Source organism: Entelurus aequoreus, linkage group LG11, assembly GCF_033978785.1.
Source record: "Entelurus aequoreus isolate RoL-2023_Sb linkage group LG11, RoL_Eaeq_v1.1, whole genome shotgun sequence".
NCBI lineage: Eukaryota > Metazoa > Chordata > Actinopteri > Syngnathiformes > Syngnathidae > Entelurus > Entelurus aequoreus.
Genome location: NC_084741.1, coordinates 63,990,897 through 64,010,888, shown reverse-complemented (window position 1 = coordinate 64,010,888; position 19,992 = coordinate 63,990,897). Strand labels below are relative to the sequence as shown.

General features: G+C 37.8%; 2 protein-coding genes across 4 annotated transcripts in view; one reads left to right on the top strand and one right to left on the bottom strand.

Moving 5' to 3' along the window:
* Window positions 1-11,964, bottom strand: part of ascc3 (activating signal cointegrator 1 complex subunit 3) — a 407,454-nt gene extending 395,490 nt beyond the window's left edge. Inside the window, exon 1 of the mRNA XM_062063751.1 lies at window positions 11,259-11,964. The gene's annotated coding sequence lies outside the window, so the exon portion shown is untranslated. The remainder of the gene's footprint in view (window positions 1-11,258) is intronic.
* Window positions 1-19,992, top strand: part of LOC133660343 (glutamate receptor ionotropic, kainate 2) — a 472,659-nt gene that overhangs the window by 262,498 nt on the left and 190,169 nt on the right. The window lies entirely within an intron of this gene.

The window sequence follows — 19,992 nt, the reverse complement described above, 5'->3', positions numbered from 1 at the left end:
TGTTTTATGACCGGAAGTGAGGGCGGGTTTATGACCCCCGCCTCCATGGACCCACTAATTAAGGGGGGCTAGCGGGGGATTGATTTATGACCCCCGGAAGTGGGCATGGTCTAAACCGGAAACATGACGTATACATCAGATCCGGCGGACATTTTAATTTTGTAATTTTTTAAGCTGTCTGCCATCTTGGTTGTAGTCGCCATGAAAGCGCTAAAACATACCGGTGTAGTGAGTTTACATTATTCACCCAAGGAACTTTAGTTATTAGAGAGTTCCGGTCGGACGGTTTTTCACGGGACATATTTCCGGTGTTGTTGTTGTTTACGGATGAGGAGATGCTGCTCCGTTATTGATTTAGGTAAAGTCTGAATGTCATTAAAACAGTTAGCTCCATATTTTGACACTTCTTCCACTCCCGTCCTTGCACGCTACACCGCTACAACAAAGATGACGGGCAAAAGACGCTGTCGAAGGTGAGCCACGTAGGTAAGAGCGCCCACAAAACGGCGCATCCGGAAGCGACTGTCAGAAAGCGGCTGAAAGATGATCTGTAAAACATAATCTATGCAACATTTTGACCAAAGAACCACCATTACATGTTATGTAGACCACAGGGAAGTGTTTTACATTTAGAACAAAATAATACGAATATGACTCCTTTAATCCTTGTGTGGTGTTCGGGTCTGTGGGACCAGTTTTCAATTTTTATTAAAAGAAAAATGATACAATTAATTAATTTTACAAACTGAGACTCACTGACTTTGGCTCATTTTCTGTGAGGAACATATATCAGAATACATATTTAATGACCACACACCATACACCCCCCTTACACATTTCTATTACATATAAGATGTCCGGGTCCAGTGGACCCGGGGCTAATACAAGAACACACACACACACACACACACACACACACACACACACACACACACACACACACACACACACACACACACACACACACACACACACACACACACACACACACACACACACACACACACACACACACACACACACACACACAGCAGGCCTAGACAGGAGGAGGACAGAGTGTAGGTACACAGAACATCAGAGGGTCAAATGTGCGAGAAAATGAGAGCAGACAGTGTTGACAAACAATGTTGCAACCTTGTGTGGGAACCGCAGGTGCAGAAACACAAAAGAAGAATCCCTGTGGGATGCAGAAACTGGTAGAGAAATTTTCCGTGCAACGTTCATATTGTTGGTACTCAGTCAGCGTTTGTGGGTCTGATGGACCCGTTGCATTTTGTGGCTTTTAATGCCTCACAATCAAACACTTTTACGTTAAAATACTGAAACGCTGGCTGAGTAACAACAATATGAACATTACACAAAGGTTAATGCGCCCTATAATCCGGTGTGTCTAATATATGAAAAAAATAGACTATTCATCGGCAGTGTGCCTTATAATCCGGTGCGCCCTATGGTCCGGAAAATACGTTAATGCAAGGTACTATTGGAATTATTTAAATGTTTTATACTAATCCTTGTTGTTGTATTTAGTTATAGAAAATATACACAATATTTGTCCGTGTTCTCATAACCATTGTCAACTAAGTAAAGGCAAATTTACAAAATTAATCAGAGATCATGGCATTTAAAGTCAGAAGTATCGCCATTGGTGATACTATAGCCCTGTATTTACTTGGTAACGGAACAAAACCAAAATTCACAGTATCACTAACCCTGCTGACCACTCCTAAGTTATGTTGTGATAGAATTGGGCTCCTTTAAAGTTTGTAAAGTTTGGGTATTTCTTTGAAGTGTTCTTTTCATAGAAAGAAGGGATTATACCAGTATCTTGCAGCCCGGTCAGGGGAAGGGCAAAGGGGCCGTGATACTCACAGAACCCATAACTGTCATTTGGATGGATCGAGAGAGTCATATTTTTTGTTTTCGAACATTGCATTTCAGGCCTACATTTTAATTCCCCCATATTTGTGCAAATAGTGGCCTCCACTCTGAAAGACACTTTGTCTCAATTAGTTGCAGGCTGCATCAACCGCATCTCCCTAAATAGAAACCCTTTAGGGAGAAGATACAGTATATATATATAGGGTGTGGCTGTAATTACCTTTATTTCAGACAAGCTTCCTCAAGGGGGTACGGCTTGATTTGTATGCTTCGCCCTGCTTTCGCAAGAGTATCAGATATCTGCACAATATGCAACAAAGAAAACAATAAACACATACGACTCCAGGTTTGGCTGCACTGTTTAGGAAAATATCACAGTGAAGCAGTGCGACTAATACTTCTCCCTCTGACTGGATCGCATACGTGTGAAGACTTAAGAGTGAAAAGACACATTTTGCAGAAATTGGTAAGTGAGGGAGGTAGACACTCCATTACCACTGCGACATCATCTCTTTTAATCAATCCATGGACATTAGCATGACAAAACTTCCTAACAGAACTTACAGTGTTAGCAGCATGGATGTCTCCCTCAATTATTTAACATGAATGCCAATTGGCTGGCTACTCTATAAGCAATATGGTAGCAATTAGGGTTGTACAGTATACCGATACTGGTATAGTATCGCGGTACTAATGAATCAAAAAACGGTACTATACTCGGTTTTTTTTTAAAGTACCGGTTCGTCATGACATTGCTGGTTTACGAGCATAGGAGCATGTTCGGCAGCGCACAATCACGGAGTACTTACAAGCAGACACAGTGTGTAGACAGAAAAGGGAGAACGGACGCATTTTGGCCTAAAAACTAACGATAAAGGTGAAGTTATAACACTGAAACGCCCTCAGGAAGAGGTGCTTTAAGACATGGCTAGCTAGCTATCGGCTAACGTCCATCCGCAGTCGGCAGTGTTTTAGCTACTTCTAAATCACTAATCCTCGCCTCCATGGCGACAAATAAAGTACGTTTCTTACAAGTATCATCCCTGCAGGACGAGGAATAGCTAAACATGCTTCACTACACACCGTAGGAGGATACGATAGCGAACCGCTAACAGCAAGCTAGCACCCCTGAATGTAAACAAATGCCATGGGTGGATCTATACTACTATAATATATTTTTTAACGTCACAAAATCTTTTTTCCTTTTTTAAAAATTCATACTATGTTTATAAACTCAGGAAATATGTCCCTGGACACATGAGGACTTTGAATATGACCAGTGTATGATCCTGTAACTACTTGGTATCAGATCAATACCTACAATTGTGGTATCATCCAAAACTAATGTAAAGCATCCAAACAACAGAAGAATAAGTGATTATTACACTTGAACAGAAGTGTAGATAGAACATGTTGAAACGGGAAAAAAAACATATATTAACAGTAAATGAACAAGTGGATTAATAATCAATGTTTACAGCTTGTCCCTCATAATTTTGAAAAAAATAAAATGATAAATGACAATATGTTACGGCTAAAGATGTCCGATAATGGCTTTTTTGCCGATATCCGATGTTCTGATATTGTCCAACTCCTAATTACCGATTCCGATATCAACTGATACCGATATATACAGTCGTGGAATTAACACATTATTATGCCTAATTTTGTTGTGATGCCCCGCTGGATGCATTAAACAATGTAACAAGGTTTTCCAAAATAAATCAACTCAAGTTATGGAAAAAATGCCAACATGGCACTGCCATATTTATTATTGAAGTCACAAAGTGCATTATTTTTTTTAACATCCCTCAAAACAGCAGCTTGGAATTCGGGACATGCTCTCCCTGAGAGAGCATGAGGAGGTTGAGGAGGGCAGGGTTGGGGGGAGGGGGGGGGGTCTATATTGTAGCGTCCCGGAAGAGTTAGTGCTGCAAGGGGTTCTGGGTATTTGTTCTGTCGCGTTTATGTTGTGTTACGGTGCGGATGTTCTCCCGAAATGTGTTTGTCATTCTTGTTTGGTGTGGGTTCACAGTGTGGCGCATATTTGTAACGGTGTTAAAGTTGTTTATACGGGCACCCTCGGTGTGACCTGTATGGCTGTTGACCAAGTATGGCTTGCATTCACTTGTATGTGTGAAAAGCCGTAGATTTTATGTGACTGGGCCGGCACGCAAAGGAAGTGCCTTTAAGGTTTATTGGCGCTCTGTACTTCTCCCTACGTCGGAGTTTTAAAAAGTCATACATTTTACATTTTGAAACCCATACCGATAATTTTGAAACAGATACCGATAATTTCCAATATTACATTTTAAAGCATTTATCGGCCGATAATATCGGACTGCCGATACTATCGGGCATCTCTAGTTACGGCATATGTCAGCAGACTAAATTAGGAGCCTTTGTTTGTTTACTTACTACTAAAAGACAAGTTGTCTTGTTTGTACACTATTTTATTTAAGGACTAAATTGCAATAAGAAACATATGTTTAATGTACCGTAAGATTTTTTGTTGAAATAAAGCTAATAATGCCATGTTTTGTTGGTCCCCCTTATTTAGAAAAGTACCGAAAAGTATTGGTACTAAAATATTGGTATCGGGACAACCCTAGTAGCAATACAGGAATTTGACTGTCTGTATGCCGTTCTGTTAGTACCTATTGCATATGAGACTGTAAGTGTGTTCAGTTGACTTCAAATGTGTCACGATATCGCATGTCGGCTGTTGGCATGACCCCAAAATGCAGAAAAGGCAGACGATGTGCGTGTCAACGTCTTATCAGGAATCACTGACGGAGCGCCAGCGGGGTCGAGGTAGTGGACCGCGGGTGAATACAGCAATGATGATGATGATGATGATGCAGAACGCTGACAAACTGGCAAAATGGTGTGCATACATACATACACGCAGCATGTACCGCCAACATGCAGCAAACAGAAAGTAGCAAAGACAAGTAATGCAAGAACCAGGGACAGGTGTTTCTCCTGATTGTCAATCAGGAAAGGGGTGAGGGAGCAAGTGCTCTAACCAGTGGCGAAGTGGCAGGAAATGGAAGCGTGTACGAAAAAGAAACAAGGAAATAAGGGAAAATACAAAACCCAGAAAATTAATAAACATAGATCCAAACAAGAGATCATGACAAAATGTAAACTAATGTGTATCATAGCAACGGCTACTAACGACTTCAATTACCTTAAAACAACCAATATATTACCCACACCATCTTCTTAACTGCACTTTTTTCGGAATTTTGCCAATCATTCACAATTGCCACATTTTTTTTTTTAATGCATTCTAATTCATAAATAAACATTAGCAAAAGTCAGCTAACAATAGAGCCAATGGGAGTCGCTCTATTCTGCCTATACAGCGCTCTAAAAAACAAAATCCAAACACCTCCATCAAGGTTGTATATGCATGCAGTCTGTAATGTAGTAACAGGCACATTCCTAACAAGGTTTTTTTTGCTCATTTTAGCTCATTTTAAGCATACAGCAGCACGTTGATTTCACAGACGCATCACTCCATTCGCATTTCCCTTCAATTAAAACAAATCTGCTACTCACTGCATACTACGCGAGCGACGACGACGACTACTTTGGGGACAAATGATGATCCAGAAGCTTATATTTTTAGCCTGGATATAAGGAGGATGAGCGACACGTTTTAGAAGCTGTGTGCTTAACAGATGCAGCTTTAGTGAAACACTAAGCATCACGCAGCAGTATTGCCAAGGGCTGAACAAGATATAAAAAGTACAAACATAATAAAACCTACTGGACAATGTCTGCTCTCACTGGGATGTTTGTGTCTTCCCGCTTAGATGAAGAATTAATCATAATCCACACAAAGGGTTCAAACAACAAGCGTTTTTTTGTGACTTTCTCGCCATCTCCGTGTCTAAGTTAGATGTCAAAGTTGACAACATCTCGGTTCATAGCCACATTCTTCAACTATCCATTTGAGATGCATTAATTATAATCTAGAACAAATTGTTTACCAACTCTGAGGCGATGCAGCAGCAGCAGCCGGTCATCGACTCAATATGTCAATATAGCAGCATAAGTTCAAGTTAAAGTCCCAACGATAGTCACACACACACTAGGTGTGGTGAATGTATCCTCTGCATTTGACCCATCCCTTTGTTCACCCCCTGGGAGATGAGGGGAGCAGTGAGCAGCAGCAGTGGCCGCGCTCGGGAATCATTTGGAGATATAACCCCCAATTCCAACCCTTGATGCTGAGTGCCAATTTGTATAGTCTTTGGTATGACTCGGTTTGAACTCCCGACCTTTTAGTCCGAGGGCGGACGCTCTAACCACAAGGCCACTGAGCAGGTCTCTAAGCTAGTTACTCTCCGTGATCAATGCACTGCTAAAAATAGATGGTTTGCGTTAGCGCTTATAACAATATTGCGAATACTTGGTTAGTATTCAGGTCAGGAGACGTGAATGGAGTATAGTTGGCACTTTTTGGGGGGTTATTTAGAGCAGTGCTTTTCAACCTTTTTTGAGCCAAGGCATATTTTTTGCGTTGAAAAAACCCGGAGGCACACTACCGGCAGAAATCATTAAAAAAAACGAAACTTAGTTGACAGTAAAAAGTTGTCGTCGCAATTGTTGGATATGACTTTAAACCATAACCAACCATGCATCATAATAGCTCTTGTCTCAAAGTAGGTGTACTGTCACCACCTGTCACATCACGCCGTGACTTGTTTTGAGTTTATTGCTGTTTTCCTGTGTCTAGTGTTTTAGTTCTTGTCTTCCGCTCCAATTTTGATGGCTTTTCCTTTTTTTGGGGTATTTTCCTGTAGAAGCTTCATGTCTTCCTTTGAGCAATATTTTCCGTATCTACTTTGTTTTAGCAATCAAGAATATTTCAGTTGTTCGTATCCTTCTTTATGGGGACATTGTTGATTGTCATGTCATGTTTGGATGTACTTTGTGGACACCGTCTTTGCTCCACAGTAAGTCTTTGCTGTCGTCCAGCATTCTGTTTTTGTTTACTTTGTAGCTGGTTCAGTTTTAGTTTTGTTCTGCATAGCCTTCCCTAAGCTCCAATGTCTTTTCGTAGGGGCACTCATCTTTTGTTTATTTTTGGTTTAAGCATTAGACACATTTTTACCTGCACACTGCCTCCCGCTGTTTCCGACATCTACAAAGCAATTAGCTACCGGCTGTCACCTACTGATATGGAAGAGTATTACACGGTTACTCTGCCGAGCTCTAGACAGCACCGACACTCAACAACAACACATCATTTACAGACTATAATTACTGGTTTGCAAAAAATATTCTTAACCCAAAGAGGTGAAATTAGATAATCTCTGAAACAGACTGTATCTCACAGTGGTTGAAAAAGTCTGATTTAGAGGGCTTTATGGACAAAATAGATTACTCCCATTAACTCGATTGTTAGCCACCTCATACTTGCCATATATTACGAGTTAGAATGCCTTAAAAAAAAAAAAAAAACTGTATTATATGGGGATTTTGAATGATAGGCAAACATTTTTTTTGCAGTTGCAGTTCACCTTTAATATTAAAATGTGAATTATTCCAGACAATACAGTGTTCTAAAAAATGTTTTGAAAATCATTCTCTCTGGCACTCAAATTCTATAATGAGCCTTCAACATAAAAATCGCTCCACCAAATCTTAGTTGTATCCACGGAAGATTGCATGTGGATGTTTGAACCTTGTCATTGTTGTCAGTCATAACGATGCGATATGACGCTGCTTTGCAAGGAAAGGTTCAGTGTGGCCCGAAGCTGCTTTTTCATCACAGTGGAGAAGATAGCAGGTGAACTTGAGTGTGACTTGGTGTCTTTATCACTTCTACGCTTTCCTTTTACAGGTCACTTTATTCCTGAGGTTTTATTGGCCGTCTGCCGATTTCACACTGCTAGTTTAATGCCAGGAGCGTATACATGCGAGAGAAAACTGGTTTGTGTCACATCGTTTAGATACGTTAATTCAATTTTTCTTTTATTAAAAACCGAAGGTTTTTAGAAAAATCTTGTTTCAACCATTTTAAGACAGTACTTAGGTTTTAGTGTTTGCATATACATACTGTGTGCATGAGGTTTAAGGTGGGGTGAGTGCACTTCAGGAGTTTAATAATAAAGTATTAATAAAGACTAAAATGTGGCCACAGAAGTCGTCTTGTATACGCCCAAAATAATTTAAAGCCGACTAATGACAAAGTTCCTTGGATCCAAGAAGCCCTGTTTACTTAATTTCCATAACTTGCTAGCAAGCGGATTGAGAGGCATACAATCAGTTGTGTTTGCATTACATAATTCAAACATACTGCAGACTTAATCTAATCGTATCTAATCTATGATCTTCTATACCTATAAATACATTAGATATATATTTGATTGGTCCCCTACTATTAAAGCACGGGTGTCAAACGTACGGACAGGTTTTTTTCCGGCCCGCGGGATGAGGTTGCTAAGTATACAAATTTGCCAACATTTTTGAATGTAAGAAACTGCTGTTCTAAATGTGTCCACTAGATGTTGCAATAGCAATTCTTTGTATCTTTGTAGATTATGCTAAATAAGTAAAACAAAATAAACCACATGTTAGTGCACCAGTCGAAATAAATTAGCAAACTACATAAATAATAGGGGTGTGCGAAAAAAATTGATTCGAATTCGAATCGCGATTCTCACGTTGTGCGATTCATAATCGATTCTCATTTTAAAAAAAATCTATTTATTTTTTTAAATTTATTTATTTTTTATTTATTTTATTTTTAAATTAATCAATCCAGCAAAACAATACACAGCAATACCATAACAATGCAATCCAATTACAAAACCAAACCCGACCCAGCAACACTCAGAACTGCAATAAACAGAGAGACACAAACGCGACACAGAACAAACCAAAAGTAGTGAAACAAAAATGAATATTATCAACAACAGTATCAATATTAGTTACAATTTCAACACAGCAGTGATTAAAAATCCCTCATTGACATTATCATTAGACATTTATAAAAAATAAAAACAAAATAACAATAGTGTCACAGTGGCTTACACTTGCATCGCATCTCATAAGCTTGACAACACACTGTGTCCAATATTTTCACAAAGATAAAATAAGTCATATTTTTGGTTCATTTAATAGTTAACAAATTTAAATTTTTGCAATCAGTTGATAAAACATTGTCCTTTACAATTATAAAAGCTTTTTACAAAAATCTACTACTCTGAAATAATACTGAGCATCCTATGTATTGAATGAATAGAGAATCGTTTTGAATCGGGAAAAAATCGTTTTTGAATCGAGAATTGTGTTGAATTGAAAAAAAAAAAAAGATTTGGAATCGAATCGTGACCCCAAGAATCGATATTGAATCGAATTGTGGGACACCCAAAGATTCACAGCCCTAATAAATAACATGTAATTTTATTTTGATATTATTATTTTATCTTCATGGATTGAAAATTAACACCAATGAGCTGATTGATGAACATTATCACATCATTTATTCAGAAAGTATAAATAACTACAAATAAAGATAGAATACTATTAACTGCAACATGCAAGTGTAAAAAAAAACACATTATGATTTGTACATTTTCAGAATGTGCTTGTTCTATTTTTAAACAAAGAAAACAATCTGAAATTATCTTTATTTTTAAGTTATCGTCCCGTGATTTTACCAGTCCGGCCCACTTGGAAGTAGATTTTTCTCCATGTGGCCCCCGATCTACAATGAGTCTGACACCTCTGTATTAAAGAGTCAGTAAGATCCAAAAAAACAAAAACATTTGCCATTTGTATATCTTAACCAGAGACAATGAGAACATTTCCATAATTATAAGTCAGCAATGTCCTCATCATATTTAGGAGGCCAATAAACCACTAACCTTCAACCAAGGCTTGGTCTTCACAGAGAATGTCAAATTACCAGGATGTAAAGAAATACTTTAGAAGACTAATCCTAGCACAGGCCAGCATATCCGCTGCGTTCGCCGCCCGGTGAGTCAGATAGAGAAGCCTCAGCTTGTGTTGGCTTTTACCTTGCCAGCGGGCAGAAGGAGAGCTGAGGCTCTGCGGCTGGAACATTGAAACATTTCAGCAATGAAAATTCAGTGCATTGAACGCTGAGAGAAGGAAAGTAATCTACATTTCTTGGCTGTGGAGATGTAAAAGGTGAGCTGGGATCAACAGTAAAACTTGGAATAGAGTTTTGTGACTATCGCAAGATAATCATGACATTCTGAAATAATGTGTCAGAAAGCTTTCTCCAACATGATACTGACCTAAAAACACCTAACGGGCAAGATAAAAAAACATTGAGCAATTCTGAAGTGTGCACCGATCTAAAGCCAATTATGAAAGAGATAAAACACAAATCTTTGAGAAGGCACCCACCAAACCTGTTTGCTCATAACATGAATAATTGTAAATAATTACCTGAATCTTCACATTGAGCAATGGACTAAACTTTAAATCATGACTTTCAGCCCTTGCCCAGTTTACTGTACATACGCTGTTGATAGAGGCTGTGTAGCAGCATTTATGTTTACGACATTTCAGCAGCAGCAAGACTTTGTGAGGATTTCTTAAAGCCCCACTAAATAGAATAGAATAGAATAGAATGGACTTTATTGTCATTATATTTGCATATAACGAGATTAAGGACTCCAATTTAAGGTGCGGTAGTGGGAACAAATATGGGGTAAAAATAAATGTAATTACACAACAGGTAATAAAGAAAAAACTAACAATTGAAATAAACAGACTACTATCCAATAAAAATAAGCAATCCTGTACAATATACAAAACACTATAGAAATACAAAATACTGCACAGAACAAGACAGGGGTACCGGAGTATTAAATAACAATCAGTGTCGGACGTATTGCACTCGAAGGGTAATATTGCACAGTAGGGTATTAGGGTAGGATATTGTATAGGGGTGAATTATTATTATAAGTTAGAGTTCAAGATGGTGACAGCTCTGGGAAAGAAGCTCTCTCTGAGTCTGTTTGTAAGAACTTTGAGTTTTGGTTGATTTTGGCGGTAGTGTTTTGACTGCAAGAGGATCACATTTCCCATGAGGACCAGCGCATAGCATCAACAATTGTCAGAAACTACTGTCACGTACATACAAACTGACAGGATAATACCACAATGATTGAGTATGACTGATCTTTCCACTGTAGGAACCTACATATTTTACTCAAACTGTGGATTAGCGGTTTGCAGTCATCGTATTGTTTTTCCTTAGACAGTACTTTTCAGTTTGTTGTGAGCGAGCTATCAAGCTGGTGGCTATTTATTGCTAACAGGCAAATTTACGATAGCTAACATCACCATTTTCATTTTGATGAGCATCGAAAGGTACTTACCTGTCCAGCAGGAACAGAGCCAAGGCAGCATCGGTGGAAAATCCGTCCTCATCTTCAGCGAGTGAAAGCCAGGCCGATGATGATCCTTCACTGTCCTTTTATCCGGGTAGCCTCCTTTTTTCTTGTTTTGTCTCCTTAGACAAAACTTTTTGTTTTTTTTTGTTGTTTTGCAGCTTCGGCCATGATAGCAGACATTTCACGTAGGAGTTAACGTCGACTTCCGTCTTTGTAAGGAATGAGGAAAGAGGGAGTGACCTATGCCGTCAAGCAAGACAGCACATTTGTAGTTTTTTATGTGGCAAGGTTCCTGCCACCCTCCTCAAAGTTGCTCAGTGCCAATGAAAGCCATACAGACCCCCTCAGGCCATGACAGACGTGTCCTTCAACTAGTTGTAAGTCGATGTATGATCCCAAAAGTTATGAAAATATTTCTTGAAGGTTGAAAAGTTACTTAGTGCTGCTTAAAAAGGATGCCACTTTGATGTCAGTCATTGGCTGGAAGATGTTGCTAACTTTTGTCTTTGTCCCTTTCTCACTGTGAAATGTGCAACTACCGTTTTTGAGCTACAATGACCTATTGCATAACGTTCCGGTGAGTTTACAGACCAGACCAGGCCAGTAAGTGCATGAAAAAGCCGTCTGTTGTAGGGAAAGCACAGGGAGCCCAAAAAAACAAGGATCTCCAGCTGAGAAATGCACAAAGAGTGAAGAGGCATAGGAGGCGCAAAGCAAATGAGGGCTGGCTTAAGAAACATCCTGATTGGCAGCCAGGGACAGGTGTGCCCTGATTGCCAATCAGGGACAGGTGAGGTAGCCACTGCTTAGACCAGAGAAATGGAGGTAAACAGGAAGTGGAACGAAAAATAAGAATGCTGAACAGGAAATAATACAAAATACGAAAAACTGTAATGCAGGGGTCACCAACCTTTTTGAAACCAAGAGCTACTTCTTGGGTACTGATTAATGCGAAGGGCTACCAGTTTGATACACACTTAAATAAATTGCCAGAAATAGCCAATTTGCTCAATTTACCTTTAACTCTATGTTATTATTAATAATTAATTATATTTATCTTTGTGGAAACACTGATCATCTTAATGATTTCTCACAATAAATATATATAGAAACAGATAAATATCAATATGCAACACTTTATTTTTATATTTTCTCTAAGTGCACATTTTTGAAATTTAACATTTTCAAATGATGACTTCTAAGACAGTCTTGTGAAATCACAATATCCCATTTTAACTAGCTAGCCACTAACATTTTTTAACAAATCATGAATTACTTTGCACCATGTTTGTATAAATAATAACTCATGTAAAATACAAAAGTCAACTCTCAAATTTTTAAATAAATCATGTCACACTTTGAACTGGACACCAAATCTATTATATGTTTCTTTGTCAGTTAGTGAAGACCAAGTCTTTAAAATATTTTCTTGGATTTTCAAATTCTATTTGAGTTTTGTCTCTCTTAGAATTAAAAATGTCGAGCAAAGCGAGACCAGCTTGCTAGTAAATAAATACAATTTAAAAAATAGAGGCAGCTCACTGGTAAGTGCTGCTATTTGAGCTATTTTTAGAACAGGCCAGCGGGCTACTCAGCTGGTCCTTACGGGCTACCTGGTGCCCGCGGGCACCGCGTTGGTGACCCCTGCTGTAATGTGATATCATAACATAGTGGTCATTGAATTTCTTTTTTGTGAATGGAACTTAAAAAAAAAAAAAGGTTAACTGTATTTTAATTCAATTTTGAAATATAAAACAATACAAATTAAAAAATGAAGCATTCTTTTTTTCAGTGTCACAATGTTTGTCTACTCTTGAATGGGATTGCGCTGAAAATGTTAATTTCCCCTCGGGGATTATTAAAGTGTTTCTGATTCTGATTCTGAAATGACATTTAAAAATGTTCATATCATATTTCATATAATTTGTTTTACCATCAGTCAGCAGAAATGGGAAAACTAACTAAAAACACATATTTTGTCATTTTCCGACACCGAAAAAAGAAGTTGCTCCAGGAAGGTGTAAGATATACACTGGTTTTGCATAATATTGCAAAACAAAACATCAGATAATATGTCTGCTAATGGGTTCCATTTATACACACACCATAATAATACTCGTATGTCTGACTGCGGTAGCCGTAATGCGTCGTCAATCCATCAAGCGGTGCGGCTTCATAGCTTACCAAAGTCGTACTAAAACATTTTGACAGATTTTTGAGCGCCATGTGTAATGTTCTATATTCTCAATGGAACATTTTAAGTTTTGGTGTTGTTTACTGCCGTCATATTGCAGTCTACACATATCTCTTATGTGTGACTACCATCTACTGGTCACACTTATCATTACACCATGTACCAAATAAAATTGCTTCAAGGTCGGTAAGCACAACCAGAATGATTCTGTACATTAGGCGTACAGGGTTATAAAGCGCACTGTACATTTTTGATTTTAAGTGTTCCTTATAGTCTTAAAATATACGTTAACAAGTTTTAGAAGCCGAGTGCTAAACGGATGCAGCAAAAACTATAGCATCAGCAGCATTGCTATGTGGTAAACATACCAACCAGCCATAATAAACAATAATAGAACAAACACCTACTGTAAAATGTCCACTCTCGCTGGGATGCTGACTGACAGGACGCTCACATAAGCCTGTTTAGATGAAGATTAGATAGACAACCAGTATGATTGATCTGATAATATGGTCAGTGTGCAGAAGTGTTACTTCAGTGACGTAGAATCTACAGAAACTGCCGAAGATATTCGAAGCGGAATATTCAAAATAGCTGATTGAATTTGTGGCATTTTGTGATGTTTAGACAATATTTTCACATATTTTGAGGATATGGTTTAATGGGTACAAAGAAACATATAAAGTCAACTTGTTTTTCCATTCTACTGATACTTTGATTATTTCCAAACGGGGCCTCTAACACAGCAGTAAAAGGGCTGCTCAAACAAAACAGAAGTCATCATCATGGACCCACTAGCTGTGGAAACTATCTCTTCAATCAGCCAAACAGACTCAATGACTCTACAGTGACGTCTTAGTGAGTTTACTCAGGAATTTATGAAACTGAAACAATAGAAAAAAGAATGCCATTGTGAGTTAATATTACTAACACAGACACTCACTGACACTAACGACGCTAGCATCATTACATTATGATAGCACGTACAAATATGCATGATAACACTCCTACGGACATCACACATGGGACTGATAAGTATAAAGAATTTTAGTTTTACTGTAAAACTTACAAACAGAGTGATGAATGAAGAATCCCTTCGAGTAGAAACTCTACGGACGGCTCGAAGACTGAACGACACTTTGGTTGAAAAAAACCCCAAAAAAACACTGCCGGTAAATGGAAGGACAATGCAACACCTGCAGTGAGCGAACTCTTCCAAAAGTCGGTGCTATAACACAAACAATAAAACACTCTGTCACTGTTTTTGCTTGTTTTTTTTAATACATTTTTTTTTTATTATAGCCACCAGCGAAGAATAATCCATAAATTAGGTTCAAAGTGTAGGGAAAATGTAGGTCTATATATATATATATATATATATATATATATATATATATATATATATATATATATAAACCTACATTATATATATATATATATATACCGGTATATATATATATATATATATATATATATATATATATATATATATATATATATATATATATATATATATATATATATATATATATATATATATATATATATATATATATATATATATAAACCTACATTATATATATATATATATATATATATATATATATATATATATATATATATATATATATATATAAATAGTCTTGTGATTTTTTCCCACACATACACATACATATATATATATATATATATATATATGTGTGGGAAAAAATCACAAGACTATTTAATCTCTACAGGCTTGTTTCATGAGGGTTTCCTCAATCATCAGGAGATTTTAAATTTTAATCTCCTGATGATTGAGGAAACCCTCATGAAATAGGCCTGTAGAGATGAAATAGTCTTGTGATTTTTCCCCACACATACATATTACGCTCTACCACGGTATCGAGCACTATTTTTTTTGGATAATCCATTTAAGACATATATATATATATATATATATATATATATATATATATATATATATATATATATATATATATATATGTTATATATATATATATATATATATATATATATATATATATATATATATATATATATATATATATATATATATATATATATATATATATATATATATATATATATATATATATATATATATATACCTACATTTTCCCTACACTTTGAACCAAATTTATGGATTCTTCTTCGCTGGTGGCTATAAAAAAAAAATGGTATTAAAAAAAACCAAGCAAAAACAGTGACAGAGTGTTATATATATATATATATATATATATATATATATATATATATATATATATATATATATATATATATATATATATAAAATGTGTATACACACCCATATACATAAACACAGGATATTAAAACACCACACTATTGTTTTTTTATAAGCCAGCCTGCGGTCTTTTCTATAATTACAAATTTCCGAATATGAAAAAAATATATCTGTTTTTGGTCAGTGTTTCAGTTTTTGCTGACTTATTTTTGGTTTTATGAAACATAAAATGACAATCAAGCAAAATGTTTAGATGTAGTTACTGCTCTTTGATTTTTGATTTTATTTTATGTTTGTTTTTTTGTTCAACGTGAAATTCAAACAAACCAATCTTTTTTTTTGTTTTACATTTCCCATTCCCAAAAAGAAAATATGGTCATTGAAAGCCTCATCTTTTGTCTGAGATGGACCAAACGGTACAGTGTTGAACAGGCTTCATTCAAACAACAGCTTAGCATAAGACAAAATGATGAGACACAATCACGTGCAGAGATACACTCAGCCACTTTAAAGCCATACTACGTGATTAATGTCCTCATCAGTTAGGAAGTTGTAGAATCCTGTAAATGGATGAGTTCATCTGTGCAGCATGGTGGTGATGGGGGAATTGGCATAAGGAGCCGCAGCGTGATGACTGTGATAATGACACTTTTTGGTCATTTTAAGTAATGGAAGTTCCTGCTGAGAGACACGTTGAGTGTTTTTCTCCCGGAGGAACGCAGATTGACAATTCAAAGTCAAATGACCCTATGTGAAAATGGGGCGGTGTGAAAGGCCTGTATGTACAAATGTAAAGTATGGATCTGACCATGACCAATTAATTTCTGCAAAGTGTTAAATGATAGCCAATCAGATCACAAGTTGTTGACAGTAGTCTATCTAGGTAGCCTGAGGTTAACGAGACTGTGATTTGATAGTCACATGTCATTCCTGCTAAGTTGCAACATAGCAGGAAGCAGGAAGTGTTGACCCACAAAGAAGGAGAACAGAACGTTGATTAGGTGGCAGATATATATTTGCAAAGCCATATTCAAGAAGGATATTTAAAGAGAAACTACATCTTGTGAGACCATGTCGGGGATAAAATGGGGAAATGCCCGCCATTTCCACTTGAATCGACGAGGGGTACCACTGGCTTATACGGTGTCCAATGGGTGCTAAAAATTGTGAGTTAAAATATTTTATTTCTTCATTTTTTCACGTTTAATATGTTTTTTGCAATTATAATTTTGACAGTACCACATAAGATATGTTTTAATTGCTGATGCGGGTTTATTGATTTTTAAATGCGGCAGAAAATAACACGTTTGGTACAACGCCCAGTAGTGCGTGAATGTGTTTCTGTATAGTATTTCTCCAGCAATGGTCATGTGGTGACATAAATTTTGATATTTTGAGAGGTAATCATTGATGTCGGACATCACTGAAGGCCTAGGTGGGAAACGCCCAGCCCGCCACTGGGTACCACTGTATAGTAATGCTGATCTGAGGCTGAGCCAATCAGTGACTATGATACTGAAAGGCACCCTCTGATTGGTTTGGTTTAATATGGTGGCCAATACTACTGTAGTGTTGATAGTTTTAGTTTGCCTCGCTATTGGTATGCCTACAGATGTTTATTTTAAGCCGAAAATACTTCCATCAATTCATCTTCTTTCGCTTTATCCAAAACTACTTCAAATATACTTTAATTTATTTTTGAAAATACATACAGTTCTGTGATATGTCTAGAAGTTGGGGTCGGAGAGGAAACAAGAAAAATACAGGAGGAGTATGGCTGAAAATGAAATTGCACTATATGACTGAGTAAGAGCAGCAATCACATTATATCCAAAGCTGAGAACCCACGATTCCCCATTTACCACTCCATTGAGTCTTTTTCGTGGCTTCAACCGGGAATTGACAACATCACTACTTTGCTTTTGTCTCGTCATAAATCCTCAAAGCACTCTCTCCAGCACGCACCTCATTCTGTCCACGGACTGTACAGTTCTATTACAGACAGCGGGTGACGATTATGGAAGTGGGGCAGCACAGGAGGGGCGTGTAGGCAACAATTCACCACCCACGAATGTAGAATGAGTTTTTTATTTAACCAGGAAAAAAAAAATCCCATCGGGATTAAAAAACTCTTTTTCAAGAGAGTCCTGGCCAAGAGTCAGCAAAGTTACACATGCAATTACATTTACATTACACATTAAAATGACAGGATGGACATCAAGTCAAATAGTTACAGATAACAGAGGCTCCTTCAAATCCTCTCAGTTTACAAACCCTGTTTCCATATGAGTTGGGAAATTGTGTTGGATGTAAATATAAACGGAATACAATGATTTGCAAACAATTTTCAACCCATATTCAGATCCAAGCAACGTTGCCATGGACGCCCCTGCTTATTTCAGCAAGACAATGCCAAGGCACGTGTTACATCAACGTGGTTTCATAGTAAAAGAGTGCGGGTACTAGACTGGCCTGCCTGTAGTCCAGACCTGTCTCCCATTGAAAGTGTGTGGTGCAATATGAAGCCTAAAATACCACAACGGAGACCCCCGGAGTATTGAACAACTTAAGCTGTACATCAAGCAAGAATGTGAAATAATTCCACCTGAAAAGCTTCCAGAATGTGTCTCCTCAGTTCCCAAACGTTTACTGACTGTTGTTAAAAGGAAAGGCCATGTAACACAGTGGTGAACATGCCCTTTCCCAACTTCTTTGGCACGTGTTGCAGCCATGAAATTCTAAGTTAATTATTATTTGCAAAAAAAAATTAAGTTTATGAGTTTGAACATCAAATATCTTGTCTTTGTAGTGCATTCAATTGAATATGGGTTGAAAATGATTTGCAAATCATTGTATTCCGTTTATATTTACATCCAACACAATTTCCCAACTCATATGGAAACGGGGTTTGTAGATTTAAAAGCATTTAAGGATACAAATTCAGTCAGCTTCTAGTCTCTTTGTAAGTTGTTCCAAGCACAAGGAGCTGCAAAGACAAAAGTGTTTTTCCCTAGCTCAGTGCGAGCAAAAGGGACAGAGAGCAACAGCTGATCGTTGGATCTCAGTGCATAAGAGTTCGTACTTCTCTGTGAAATGTATTCGGGCAATAGTCCCAGACGAGCATTGTAAATAAAAGTGTACCAATGACACTGTCACCTAATAGACAGAGAAGGCCATCTCACCCGAGAGTCCAAGTCAAGAGGGGTGTGTCATGGCTCCACAGTTTCAGAATCAGAATGAGAAATACTTTAATAATCCAACGAGGGGAAATCAATATTTCCAGCACAATCCCATTCAAGAGCAGACAAACATTACAGGGAGACAGAACAGGATCGCTGACGGGTCTTACAAAAAAGGTGAGAAACAGGTAAACACTGGAAAGAAGGGGGAGGCGGGTGAAAAAAAAAGGACACGGCCAGAGACAGGAGCACACCTAACAAAGCAACCAAGAGAGCCGACTTCACCCTCGGCCGCCCACCAACTCTCGGCCAGTGTCCAGTCCGCATGGATGAGCGAGGATGCGTCTAAGGAGAGCGAGGTGTCCGATACCTGCTCATTCAGCCAGGACACTGAGAAGCTCAGCACCAGCTCCGCAGTCCTGTCTCTTCATCCGCATCTCCTCCAGTCTCTCCAAACGGACTATGGTGTGGCAGAGACCCAGCAGCTGGTCTCCATGGCCAAAAAGGCAGATCCAGAAGTTCACAAAAAAGCACCGCAGAAGTCACAAAAGTGCCCCCCCCCCCTTGTCACACAGTCCTAGAGGGTCCCGATCCAAAAGGCAAAAGAAAAAAACCCCACATGAAAACAAGAGGGAAACATCAGGAACACAAAAGGATGAAACAGGAGCACAGAGCTCCTGCCACCAGCAGCCACTACAGAAGCATGGCAAACACAGTCCACCATCTGAAGACAAGAATGAGTAGCATTCATATAAAAAGGATCACCATAATCTAGCACAGATACAAATGTGGCAGAGACAAGGCACTTTTTTACACCAAAAGGAAAACATCTCTTATTACGGGAGAAAAACCCCAATTGAGTTTCTTCACCAGTTGATCAATAAAAGGTTTAAAAGTAAGAGAGCCATCAATTAAAGTGTGAGTGAATTGGCCACAATGAACTCAGTAAGAGGTATTATCGGCATTTGTTTTGTTCTTTTAGCAGCACAACACATCCGTGGCGACACAGCATCAGATGATTAAGGCGGCGCTGCACTGTTTTTTTTTTTGTTTTTTTTTTCCCATCATTCACATTCTTTATGTGAGTCGAGAACACACGCC